Source organism: Anomaloglossus baeobatrachus, chromosome 7 (genome assembly GCF_048569485.1).
Source record: "Anomaloglossus baeobatrachus isolate aAnoBae1 chromosome 7, aAnoBae1.hap1, whole genome shotgun sequence".
NCBI classification, from domain to species: Eukaryota; Metazoa; Chordata; class Amphibia; order Anura; family Aromobatidae; genus Anomaloglossus; species Anomaloglossus baeobatrachus.
Window position 1 is genome coordinate 139,815,147 of NC_134359.1, and position 13,002 is coordinate 139,828,148.

Consider the following 13,002-nt stretch of genomic DNA (forward strand, 5'->3'; position numbering starts at 1 on the left):
CTGCCCACCGAGGAGTTCACAGCCCTGGAGGCGGGAAGAACCAGGCAGAACAGTGAAGGAAGTGAAAGTAGAAGGAAGTGAAGTAGTAGTGGAGCTAAGGAGAAAAGCTGAAGTGACAGAAAAGTGAGAGTAGTAAAGCCTGAAGTTGGTCCAGGTGTGTGCCCCGGACAATGACAGCAAGGTCAGCAGGCGGCGGTGATAGTCTGCAGGGGGACTACTCGGAGGTTGCTGGAAGGACCGCGGACGGGTGGTGACCCGGCGGTACCGGAGCAGTATACGAAGAACAGTCAGCACCAGGGCAGGGGCCTTTCGGATCCCGGCAAGGCTAGGAGTCACCATAATTTGCCAAATCCGTCAGTGAAGGGGACGTCTGTCTCCTAACAACCAAGTCCCGATTGAAGGCAACAGCCCGACCGTGAAGGGGAGACACCGCCACCGCCAGGGCACCAGTTTCCCAGGGCCAGCGCCTGCGGGCAAGAGTAGAGCTCCTTCGGCCCAGCTTGAAGCCGAGGAGCGGGTAACCAGTGGGAACCCATCGCTACCAAAAGGACTTTACATACGTGCAGGGAAGAGACCGTCACCGCTAACTGCAGGGAACATCAGCACCGTGAACCGTCCGAGGGACCCGTCCAACCAGCCGTTTGTTTACCGAGAACTGTGTCGTGTTTACTGGCTGAGTGAGTACCTCCGTGCCGTGCGGCACAGCACTGTCCCTGCGCCCCTGCACCTCCACAGGCCCCAGACCCGCCTGTCCACCATCCCAATCCCATCACCGGGCCCCGGGAGCACCACAACCCCTACCCACGGAGGGCACATCAACAACTGGCTGCTCCCTACCATCACTCCCGGGCTCCCCATACAGAGCAGCGGTGGTGTTAACAAATCACCACAACCGTGGGTGGCGTCACGGACAATAAACTATCCCAAAACACCAATTCCCCTTTTCACTCATGGGCGAGGAGCGCCGCTCAAGTCCCCGGGATCCGGCCCATCGCTCGAGCCACCGAGCAGCGGCAGGCCGTAGCAGCCACGGCAGCTGGACCCGAGCAGTGGGAGAGCGCGGCGTCCCCTCCTCCGCCCGCGACACATACATTATATGCGACAGTTCTGGGACTGTACCCGGCTCTTCCCGATTTGCTCTGGTGCATTGGCAAATCGGGGTAATAAGGAGTTATTGGCAGCCCATAGCTGCCAATAAATCCTAGATTAATCATGTCCCGTATAGACCCGAAAATGGTGCAAGACAGAGCATACTCTTGCTCTGTCTACTCCATTATACTCAATGGCCCTGTAGGCGCATACGTCCGTAACACGTTTTGTGGGGGGAGAGGCAGGATTTCGAATGGATGCCCCGATGGAGCCCCTAAAAGCAATGTAAAAGAGGCCTTACCTGTAAGTGTGATGCAGATATCTCTTAGACGCCTGTGCTATCACACTAACCTAGGGCTATGCGCTGTGCGCTGCTATTAACCCCTTATTACCCCGATTGCCACGGCTCCAGGGCAATCGAGAAGAGCCGGTATTGCACCGGGATTTTCACATCTAATAAATGCGACAATACAGGGCGGCTGCGGGCTGAGAATACCAGCATTATCAACGCATCACCAGCACAGCCGCACACTTCTGTACATGCACGCTCATGCTAAGAAAGCGCAGGCTATGCCGGCTGATGTTATGTCAGACTTGTATGAGTCTGACAGCACATCTCCGGTACAGCTGCATACACTTCTGACAGGAGCATGCATGTGTTTCTGTGTACATGCAAGCTCATGTTCAGAGCGCGGCAAGCTGTGCCGGCTTATGTCATGTCAGACTTGTATGAGTCTGACAGCACATCACCGGCCCAAACGCACACTTCTGACAGGAGCGTGCATGTGTTTCTGTGTACATGCACACTCATGCTCAGAGAGTGCAGGCTGTGCCGGCTGATGTTATGTCAGACTTGTACAAGTCTGACAGCGCATCGCCGGCTCAGCCGCACACTCTGACAGGAGCATGCATGTGTTTCTTACAGACATGTACGTTCACCATACTGACCCGCAGACACTTGCATTGCTTTCCCCGCCCTCCGGCCATCCTACCACTTGTGATTGGTTGCAGTCAGCTGACATGCTGCCACTCAGGGTGGGGGCGTGTCTAGCTAAAGCCAATTACACTCACCGATAGGCGGGCAAAACAATGAATATTGAATTGTCGGCTCAGGAAGGGAAAAGCGTGACCTGGAAGGAGTTTGCTGCATGACACAGCCTCGGGTGAATACACTGCTCCCGCTCCTACCCCCCTGGCCCCTCCACAAACATTTTTAATCTCCAGATTCTGGTCTCCATAGACTTATATGGGCATTGGAATCTGGAGCAGATCCAGATTTTTTGGTCAATCCGGCAGGGATCTGCCAGTTCTGGATTTTGGCCGATTCGATCAGCCTTATGTGGGACATATGTGCCAGGATGGGTCCCAGGATGGTGGACATATAAACCAAGATGGTAGACATATATAGCTAATAGGGCCCACATTTGAGGACGTATATATCTAGAGAGGCTCAGGATGGGGGACATTATTACATAATGAAGGGGGGCCACATGTTTGGTGTTATAGGATTTAAAACGCTATAGGGGCCATAGATCTGACTAACCTGCAGCAGAGGGCCCAGGTCCAAAATTTGCACTGGGTCCCATCGGACTCTAATGCGGGCTTTACACGCTTCGATCTCGCTAGCGAGATCGTAAGTGATCATATCCGCTCCCGTAGGTTGTGCGACACGGGCAAATTGCTGCCCGTGCCGCACAACCTCGCTTAACCCCATCACACGCACTTACCTGCCCTGCGACATCGCTTTGGCCGGCGAACCGCCTCCTTTCTAAGGGGGCGGTTCGTGCGGTTCACCGCGACGTCACACGGCAGGCGTCCAATAGAAGCGTAACATCCCGCCCACCTCCTTCCTTCCGCATTGCCGGTGGAGGCAGGTAAGGAGATGTTCGTCGCTCCTGCGGTGTCACACACAGCGATGTGTGCTGCCGCAGGAATGACGAACAACATCGTTAATAATCAGAAAACAATTTTTTGTTTCAGGACGACCTCTCCTCGGCAAACGATTTTGACCGCTTTTGCGATCGTTTAAAGTCGCTCATAAGTGTCACACACTGCGATATCGTTAATGACACCGGATGTGCGTCACAAACACCGTGACCCCAACGGTAATTCATTAACGATATCGTAGCATGTAAAGCCTGCTTTAGAGTCCATGAAAAAGAAGTACAGCACATTGATGGCATCAGTATGCTGCCATATTTAACACTGAAAAGTATAAAAGAAGCTGTGTAATTTATTTAGTTCTTTAGCAATGCATCAAAATCACTGATGACACACTGATGGTAAAATTGGACACACGGACCATACACTGATACGGAACACTTATGACACTAGTATCAATTTTTCTTATGTTAATTTCATTTTGCAGACATTAATTATGGTAATTTATGTTTTTCATGTTATACTACTTTTGTTCAATAAAACAATTTTTTTTCCCCATTTCTTGACTTTTTCGTTTGTTTTTAGGAAACTTGTGTATGTTTCCTTTTGTGAGATAAGCTTCAATTTATTTTAGAATCAATTTGGGATACAAGAGACTTTGTTTTGTAATACATTTATTCTATTTATTGGAAGTCAACATAAAAAACATTACTTCTGAAACTTTCCTTTTCTTATTGGGTGTGTAGACAGGCAAACTATTAGCAACTGCATATGGCTGAGCAATATAATCTTGCATACTATGGCCTACAATTTTCAAACCAATACGAGGGGCTGCTGATAAGTCTTTACCCATTTGGCTTTACCCAGAAAGAAACTAGATAGGATGTTGAAACTTTACATTTATTCCACATACTCTCCACTGATGTCAACACACTTTTTAAATCGATATTCAAAGTTCTATAAGCCTAGCAAAAAGAAGGATTTCGGTTGTGCCTCAAACCACACATCCGTAGCAGCCATGGCATCAGAAATGGTGTGAAATTTTGTACCCTTGAGGTGTTTTTTCAGGTTTGTAAACAGATAATAGTCAGAGGGAGCTATATCTGGTGAATAAGGTGCGTGGTCAACCAGCTGGAATCCCAGCTCTGTTAGTTTTGCCATGGTCCTTTGTGTAGTGTGAGCGGAGGCACTGTCTTGCAGGATTAAGATTCCTTTCGACAGCTTGTCGCACCTTTTGGCCTTTAGAACTGCCTTCAATTGGTCCAAAAGTTCAAGTGGAACCCTTTTGAAGGTAGTCCACTAGCAGCACGACTTCCGTATCCCAGAACACAGACACCATCACCTTAGTGTCTCATTTTTGCACTCTGAACTTCTTTGGACAAAAAAACCCACTGTGCATCCACTCTTTTGACTGCTCCTTGTTTTCAGGATTATACAAATAAATCCAAGTCTCATCCATAATGACCAGTAAATTCAGGAAGTTCTTCTCAGTTCGAAAACGAAGACAAATGGATCGGGAAGTTTTCAGTCGCATGCTTCTCTGATCTGTTGTCAAACATTTGGGGACCCACTTTGCAGATACAGTGCCTACAAGTAGTATTCAACCCCCTGCAGATTTAGCAGGTTTGATAAGATGCAAATAAGTTAGAGCCTGCAAACTTCAAACAAGATTTATTAACAGATGCATAAATCTTACAAACCAACAAGTTATGTTGCTCAGTTAAATTTCAATACATTTTCAACATAAAAGTGTGGGTCAATTATTATTCAACCCCTAGGTTTAATATTTTGTGGAATAACCCTTGTTTGCAATTACAGCTAATAATTGTCTTTTATAAGACCTGATCAGGCCGGCACAGGTCTCTGGAGTTATCTTGGCCCACTCCTCCATGCAGATCTTCTCCAAGTTATCTAGGTTCTTTGGGTGTCTCATGTGGACTTTAATCTTGAGCTCCTTCCACAAGTTTTCAATTGGGTTAAGGTCAGGAGACTGACTAGGCCACTGCAACACCTTGATTTTTTCCCTCTTGAACCAGACCTTGGTTTTCTTGGCTGTGTGCTTTGGGTCATTGTCTTGTTGGAAGATGAAATGACGACCCATCTTAAGATCCTTGATGGAGGAGCGGAGGTTCTTGGCCAAAATCTCCAGGTAGGCCGTGCTATCCATCTTCCCATGGATGCGGACCAGATGGCCAGGCCCCTTGGCTGAGAAACAGCCTCACAGCATGATGCTGCCACCACCATGCTTGACTGTAGGGATGGTATTCTTGGGGTCGTATGCAGTGCCATCCAGTCTCCAAACGTTACGTGTGTGGTTGGCACCAAAGATCTCGATCTTGGTCTCATCAGACCAGAGAACCTTGAACCAGTCTGTCTCAAAGTCCTCCAAGTGATCATGAGCAAACTGTAGATGAGCCTTGACATGACGCTTTGAAAGTAAAGGTACCTTACGGGCTCGTCTGGAACGGAGACCATTGCGGTGGAGTACGTTACTTATGGTATTGACTGAAACCAATGTTCCCACTGCCATGAGATCTTCCCGGAGCTCCTTCCTTGTTGTCCTTGGGTTAGCCTTGACTCTTCGGACAAGCCTAGCCTCGGCACGGGTGGAAACTTTCAAAGGCTGTCCAGGCCGTGGAAGGCTAACAGTAGTTCCATAAGCCTTCCACTTCCGGATGATGCTCCCAACAGTGGAGACAGGTAGGCCCAACTCCTTGAAAAGGGTTTTGTACCCCTTGCCAGTCTTGTGACCCTTCACGATCTTGTCTCTGATGGCCTTGGAATGCTCCTTTGTCTTTCCCATGTTGACCAAGTATGAGTGCTGTTCACAAGTTTGGGGAGGGTCTTAATTAGTCAGAAAAGGCTGGAAAAAGAGATAATTAATACAAACATGTGAAGCTCATTGTTCTTTGTGCCTGAAATATTTCTTAATACTTTAGGGGAACCAAACAGAATTCTTGTGGTTTGAGGGGTTGAATAATAAATGACCCTCTGAATAAACTTTTCACAATTTAAAAAAAAAAATAAAAAAAGAAATAACATTCTTTTTTGCTGCAGTGCATTTCACACTTCCAGGCTGATCTACAGTCCAAATGTCACAATGCCAAGTTAATTCCGAATGTGTAAACCTGCTAAATCTGCAGGGGGTTGAATACTACTTGTAGGCACTGTAGCTTACTCATGTCCAAATGTTCATGGATAATGACGCAAACATGTTCATGGGAAATCCCCATGATGTCTGCTATTTCAGAAATTTGCCATTGATGAGTTTGTGCACTGTATCGACGATCTCCGGAACAACAACCACTCTCAGTCGTCCAGGACATTCCTCATCATTGGTGCTGAAGTGGCCCATTTGAAATATGGCAACCCAGTTCTTAACTGTGGAATATGAAGGGCATTGATCCCCCAATGGCTGCGACATATTGTAAGAGGGTGTTGCGTTCAGTCCAGGAGTGGATCCACGGCACCATGCACCGGACTCCCCCAGGGAGGCCACCAGGAGCGAACCCCTATACAGGGACTGTCTGGCGACCACCCCAGAGGACCTAGATGCACAGCAGCTGGAATACAGGTGGGATACGGGGAATGTCCTTGGAAAGTCCGGGCACAATATGGGGACCGTTCCCGCGGTGGCTTCGGACCGGAGGGAATCTAGACGGATGACCGGAGCTGGGTGAAGACATCAGGCGAAGTCCGGAACCAGTGATAAATGCAAGCTGGAGGTGTCGGATGTAATCCAGAGCCGATGGCGGATTAAGGCAGAGGGAAGATGGTGAGATCCACTGCTAATGGACACCGGGGAATCTCCAGGGAGCCGTAAGAGCTGAGGCATACACCGGGTGTCAGGTTCTGATGGTAGAGACAGAGTTAATCCAGGAACAGAACACAGAGAGCTTGAACACTAGCACAAAAGACTAAGCTGCAAGAACTCGTTGAACAAGCACCGCCCATATGCAAAAGCAAGTCTATTATACCCTGCACCTGTAATCGGCCATATCCTGTTCCAGGGATGCTGGCCCTTTAAGAAGAGGTGAATGAGCGTGCCCGCACCCTAATGCGCATGTGCGAAGCCCGGGAGCCGGAGACAAACACAGGAGGTCGGGGACAGGACGCAGGGGAGTCGGGGGCAGAGTCCTGAGCTGCAGCAAGCCAGCGGGACCGCCGAGCAGGGAGTACGGTAGATGCAGGGGAGCAGGATTGGGAGCAGCGGCATCGGTCGGTACGCACGTGGACCAGGTCAGTGGATAAGGAGCGGCGCCGTGATCCCGATCAACATCCAGCATTGCGGAGCACCATCACGTGTTTTCTCAACGCAGTGATTCTAGAGTAATGCCCCCTGGGAAATATGCAAAACAGATCTCCCTAAGCTCAACTGTGGCGCCCCAGGACCTGGTCGCCACAACAGCATTGCCCTCCCAAAGGGTTAATGCTGAGCCTGGAGGTAATTGGGAGATCCATTGGCCAGCAAGTTTAACACCCAACGCAGTTCTCCCTCCGGCCAGCAGGGGGAGCTCTGAACCTGGGATTCCAGGGAGCATCCCCTTAAGTCTGTTCTGAGAGAGGAAGTAGTGTTCAGTCTGTAGGGAGCAGTAGAAGTGAACAGACGCAGAGTGAGCTGTCCTGTGAATCTGGGGCCTAGAGCTAGAGTAGCTTGGCCCAGAGAAGCAGGAGTAGCTGAGAGGCAGCAGAGAGACTCGGACATCGGAGTCTGTGGCCACCAGGGCTTAAAACATTTCCCTGGTAGCCGAATCCGAAGGGCAGGAGAGCTGCAAGCACCTGGCCCAAAACATCCCAAAAGTACAGCTGCAGCATCAAGGCCGGTGTGGATTCCAGCAGAGAAGCACCAGAGAGAGAGCCTGCGCAGCCTGCTACAGAGGGAAAGGGACGTACCAACAGTCCCAGCAGCACAGAGGGCCATTGCTGGATTCAGAGAAGCAGGGTCCTATCGTAACAAAGCAAAGTACAGGAGTAGGCCTCATACTCAGCTGGCCAGAGAGATCACCCCAAGTACTTCCAGGCCGACCGGATCCCCATCACCACCTGTAACGGTCTCCCAGGACTGGACTGTTTCCAAAGTAAAGAGGAAAAGGTAAAGAGACTGTTGTTTATGCCTGGTTCTTTCATCGCCTGTCGGCCCTGCACCGTGTTAGCCACACAACCTCATAGACTTCCACGAGCACTAACAGTATCCCCGGGGCTTCGCTCCACCTGTGGGGAGCAGTACCACCATTGCTGCCATAACATCACCCCGGAGGCCTCACACAGCAGCGGCGGCTTAATAGCCGCAGACCACAGGTGGCGTCACGAACACAACCATTAATAAGCAAGCCACATATTTTACTGACACCCACCAGGGCCAGGTTAGTTACCTGCCAGCGTTGAGAAACATGTGATGGTGTCTCCGTGGCTTCCTTGTTTTGCATATTTCCCAGTGGGCATTGCTCTAGAATCACTGCGTTGAGAAAACACATGATGGTACTCCCTGGTGCTGGATGTTGATCTCCCTAAGGTCAACCATCCTTACCTATATCTGGTATAGTTAGGCCTGATATTGACACACAGTCAGGGGTACTTTTCACACCACGACATTGCAAGCCGATGCTGCGATGCCGAGCGCGATAGTCCCCGTCCCCGTCGCAGCTGCGATATCATTGTGATAGCTGCCATAGCGAATATTATCGCTACGGCTGCTTCACATACACTCACCTGCCGTGCGACGTCGCTCTGGCCGGCGAACCGCCTCCTTATTAAGGGGGCGGGTCGTGCGGCGTCACTGCGACGTCACACGGCAGGCGGCCAATAGGAGTGGAGGGGCGGAGATGTAAACATCCCACCTCCTTCCTTCTGCATTGCAGCCGGGACGCAGGTAGGAGATGTACCTCGCTCCTGCGGCTTCACACACAGCGATGTGTTCTGCTGCTGGAGCGAGGAACTACATCGGACCGTCGCGTCAGCGTAATTATGGAATTTGCCGACGCTACACCGATGATACGATTATGACGCTTTTGCGCTCGTTAATCGTATTATCTAGGATTTACACACTAGGATGTCGAGAGCGACGCAGGAAGTGCGTCACTTTCGAAATGACCCCACTGACATCGCACCTGCGATATCGTAGCGTGCAAAGTACCGACTCTGCTCTGTTAGTTTATAGTTACATTTAAAACCTTAAAGGGACGGCGCCACTCGTTTGAATTGACTGTTGCTCAATAAGATTTCCAGACCTGTGTTGCTGAGTTGTGTGGTTTGCCTTCCCACTTTTACCATCTGCCTTCTCTGTGAGGCTACAGCAATTAAGGGTATTCAGGGGGTTTATGGGATTTGTTTATGTTTAGGTGGATAAGTTGTGAACTCTTGTGCTGCACCACTGGTAGGTCGTGTTCACACACTGTGAGGTAACGTGGTCGGCTGCGCGGCAGAAGACACGGGATCCAGGCGCCAATGGTCACAGCACACAGTTTATTGCACAAAACCAAATCCAAAACAGCACACAACACGTTGTCCGGAATATCCTCCTCCAGAACCAACAAGCCAGATTCCAGAAATGGCTCACAGGTGCTTCTTCGGCAGAAGCTTAGGGAGTTGTGTTCACTCCCTCATACTAGGGCCCCACACCCCGGTTCCTGTTTCCTTTTAACCCTCCTTTCAGCCTGCAGGGAAACAGCAATAAACCCTTGAGTGGAGTTGCTTTCTATACATGGAGGGAGCACAACCGGGGCGAGACGTACCGGCCGTCATAGACAACCCGGTCACAGTCTCACATACCCCCCCTCAGTTCAAGCGAGCAGGGTTGAACTACCGCCATCAAACACGGGCCGCGGGACAAGGCATCCGCGTTGTCCTGCAACCTTCTGGCCCGGTGTTCAACCGTAAACCAGAAGTTCTGTAGAGAAAGGAACCACCGTGTAACCCAGGCATTCCGTTCCTTGGCAGACCTCATCCAGACCAGCGGAGAGTGATCAGTCACCAAGTGAAACTGCCGTCCCAGCAGGTAATAGCGTAGGGACTCCAAGGCCCACTTGATCGCCAGGCACTCCTTCTCCACTACGCTATAATACCGCTCGGGAGGGGTGAGCTTCCTACTTAAGAAGTTGACGGGGTGTTCCTCCCCCTGAACCACCTGAGACAGCACTGCGCCCAGGCCGACCTCAGAGGCATCAGTCTGTACTACGAACTCCTTCCGGAAATCAGGGTTGACAAGAACGGGCTGTCCGCACAGGACCCCCGTCAGGGCCCGGAAGGAGTCCTCGGCCTGCGGAGTCCAGCGCACCATGACGGACTTCCTGCCTTTGAGAAGGTCCATCAAGGGGGTGGATAGTCCCGCAAAATTTTTAACAAACCTCCTGTAGTACCCCACGATACCCAGGAAGGCCCTAACCTGCTTCGTGGTCAGGGGTCTAGGCCACTTCTGGATCGCCTCAACTTTGTTAATTTGGGGCTTAGTCACTCCTTGGCCTATTACGTAGCCCAAGTAGCGGGCTTCCGTGAGCCCCAACGCACATTTCTTGGGATTGGCTGTCAATCCGGCTGTTCGGAGCGCGTTCACCACCGCTTGTACCTGTTCCAAGTGGGTCTGCCACTCGGAGCTGTAAATAATGATGTCATCAAGGTACGCTGATGCATACGCCTGGTGGGGTTCCAGCACCAAGTCCATCAACCTCTGGAACGTGGCCGGAGCGCCATGTAACCCAAAAGGCAAGACAACATAGTGGAAGAGACCCTCCGACGTAACAAAAGTGGTTTTCTCCTTGGCGGACTCCGTCAATGGCACCTGCCAGTACCCCTTGGTCAGGTCGAGCGTGGTGAAATATCGCGCCTGTCCCAGCCTATCAATCAGCTCATCCACCCGGGGCATGGGGTAGAGATCGAACTTGGATATTTCGTTCAATCTCCTAAAGTCATTGTAGAACCTTAAGGAGCCATCAGGTTTTGGTATTAGGACAATGGGACTAGCCCATTCACTTCGGGATTTTTCGATGACCCCCAGGCGTAGCATTGTCTTCACTTCCTCTGATATGGCTTGTCTTCGAGCCTCCGGCACCCGGTATGGCTTCAGGTGTACCTTCAGGTGAGGCTCGGTGACAATGTCATGTCGTATCAGACTGGTCCTACCAGGCAGTTCGGAGAAGACATCGGGGTTCTGCTGAACCAGCCTTCTGGCCTCTCGCCTCTGTTGCTTGGTGAGGGCTTCTCCAATCCTTATTTCCGGTTCATCCTCTCCGGAGGTCGCTGGAGCCGGATGTGAACGACCCGAAGAGGAGAAAGATGGGGGAAAATCAACCATCAGGCTTTCCCGTTCCTGCCAAGGTTTTAACAGGTTGACATGATATATTTGTTCAGGTTTCCGCCTACCGGGCTGCAATACCTTATAGTTGACCGCCCCGATTCTTTCCTTTATCTCGTAGGGGCCTTGCCGCTGAGCCAGGAATTTACTCTCTGCCGTGGGGACCAACACCAACACCCGATCCCCGGGGTTAAAGGTCCGCACGGTGGCTTGTCTATTGTAGCGGCCGCTCTGCGCGGCCTGAGCCTCCTGTAAATCCTCCTTCACAATTGGCATGACCGCGCTTATGCGATTCTGCATTCCTAAAATGTGTTCAATCACACTTTTATGGGGGGTGGACTCCTGCTCCCATGTTTCCTTTGCCAGGTCCAACAATCCCCGGGGATGTCGCCCGTATAACAATTCAAAAGGCGAAAACCCCGTGGATGCCTGTGGCACCTCTCGGATGGCAAACATCAAATAGGGAAGCATCATATCCCAGTCTTTCCCGTCTTTGGAAATCACCCTTTTTAGCATGGTTTTCAGGGTTTTAATGAATCGCTCCACTAAACCGTCCGTTTGAGGATGATACACAGACGTACGCAACTTCTTGATCTGGAGTAGCCGGCATAGCTCTTTGGTCACTTTAGAAATGAATGGGGTCCCCTGATCCGTAAGGATCTCCTTGGGCAACCCCACCCGGCAGAACACAGCAAGCAACTCTCAAGCTATAAGCTTCGCTGCAGTATGTTTGAGAGGTATCGCCTCTGGATACCGGGTGGCATAGTCGACGATCACTAGGATGTGTTGGTGCCCTCGAGCGGACTTTACGAGGGGCCCCACCAGATCCATCCCTATCCGTTCAAAAGGGACTTCTATAATGGGTAACGGTACCAACGGACTGCGAAAGTGGGCCAGGGGTGCGGTAAGCTGACACTCCGGGCAGGTTTCGCAGAACCGTTTTACCTCCCCAAAGACCCCGGGCCAATAGAACCTTTGCAATATTCGCTCCTGCGTTTTCTTGGCCCCTAGGTGGCCACTCATCAGGTGTTTATGAGCCAAATCGAGGACCCGCCGGCGATACGGCTGGGGCACCACCAACTGCTCCACTACCACGCCCCGTATTTCATCTACCTGGTAGAGCAAGTCCTGCTTAAGAGCGAAATGGGGGTACCTTACCTGGGCACCGGGCACCTGTGCCACCCCGTCAACCACTGTCACCCGACCCCGGGCATGTATTAATGTAGGGTCCTGGAGTTGGGCTGTCCCAAACGTATCCGGGGACGCCTCCAACTCCAGGATGGGCTCGACCATCTCAGCCTCTCCTGCCAATACCTCTAGAGGTGACCTATCGGGTTCACATTCTGTCCCTATCATGGTGACCCCTACAGCAGGCGTCCCGGATTCGGGATTGTCGGGCTCAGGTCCCGGACTGTCCAATACCTGAGGGGACTTAGAAGGCCCCTTCCATAGAGTCCAAAAATACGGCAGATCCCTTCCTAGGATCATGTCATAGGGAAGAGTGTTCATAAGTCCCACCTCATGTTGCACCTGACCGCAGGGTGCTGTGATGGTGACAACCCTCGTGGGATAGTCTCGGCGGTCCCCATGTATGCAAACCACCCCCACTGTACGTCCTGTGGCCTTTACTTCAGCCATTAGGGTTGATCGCACAAGGGTCACTAAGCTTCCGGAATCCAACAAGCCTGTAACCGGACATCCATTCACCTGTATTTGGCACAAGTGGGGCTCAGTCTCCGGGGAGT